The sequence below is a fragment of the Megascapheus bottae genome, chromosome 1, assembly GCF_031878675.1.
Source record: "Megascapheus bottae isolate mThoBot1 chromosome 1, mThoBot2.hap1, whole genome shotgun sequence".
In the NCBI taxonomy this organism is placed as follows: Eukaryota; Metazoa; Chordata; class Mammalia; order Rodentia; family Geomyidae; genus Megascapheus; species Megascapheus bottae.
The window spans coordinates 92582996-92584157 of NC_143509.1; the positions used below are offsets into that span (position 1 = coordinate 92582996).

The window sequence follows — 1162 nt, forward strand, 5'->3', positions numbered from 1 at the left end:
TCTGGATGTTTTGTTATAAATATTACTACAAATTTTATACTCCAAAGGCTTTTTAATGTGGGAACATTATAAGTATCTTTATTTAATCTAATTGTTATGTAATTAGAAATTTATAGAGAAATATTTGTAGGTCATATATATTAAAGATTAAAATATAAACATACAAGAACACAATTCAATAACAACAAACATATAATTTACAAATAAACAAAAGACTCTAACTAGACATTTTCCAAAGATGTACAGAAGGTATATAGAAGATAACCAAATTTGCTTTGACAGCACATATACTAAAATTGGAATGATAGAAAATTAGCATGGCCCTGCACAAGGATGACACAAATTCATGAAGCATTCCATATTTTTTCATAAGGAACCATAAAAAGACCCTGCATAGGAAAACCAATTCTTAGCAGAAAGAACAGCGCAGAAGGAATTTCAATACCAAACTTTAGACTCTAGTACAGAACTATAGTAATCAAAACATCTTGGTACTGGCACAAGAACAGGCCTGAGGACCAATGGAATAGAACTGAAGACCCAGAAATCAAGCCACAGACCTATGGTCACCAAATCTTTGATAAGGGAGCCAAAAAATAGAAGTGTAGAAAGACAGCCTCTTCAACAAGTGGTGCTGGCAGAACTGGTTAAGCACCTGCAGAAAACTAAAGTTGGATCCTTCTTTGTCACCCTGCAACAGGATTAACTCCAAATGGATCAAAGACCTCGAGGTAAAAGCTGACACTGCAAACTTTACAAGAAGGAATAGGAGATACACTAGGCCTCCTTGGCACAGGTCAGAACTTTCTTAATAAGGACCAAGAATCACAACAAATCAGAGAAAGTCTGGATAAGTGGGACTGCATTAAACTGCGGAGCTTTTGTATGACAAAGGACATAGCTAGTAAATTAATTAGGTAGCCTACAGAGTGGGAGAAGATCTTCACCAACCATACAACAGACAAAAACCTCATATCTAAAATACATCAACAGCTCAAAAAACTGAATCACTCCAAAACTAATCTCCAAAGAAACAACCATCCCATTAAAAGATGGGCCAAAGACTTAAAGAGAGTCTTCTCTGAAGAAGAAATAAGAATGGCCTATAGACACATGAAGAAATGCTCAACATCTCTGGTCATAAAAGAAATGCAAATCAAAA

General features: G+C 35.0%; 1 pseudogene; it reads left to right on the top strand.

Annotated features, from left to right (window-relative positions):
- Window positions 1-270: 270 nt before the first annotated feature.
- Window positions 271-366, top strand: LOC150069587 (U6 spliceosomal RNA; annotated as a pseudogene).
- Window positions 367-1162: the final 796 nt, after the last annotated feature.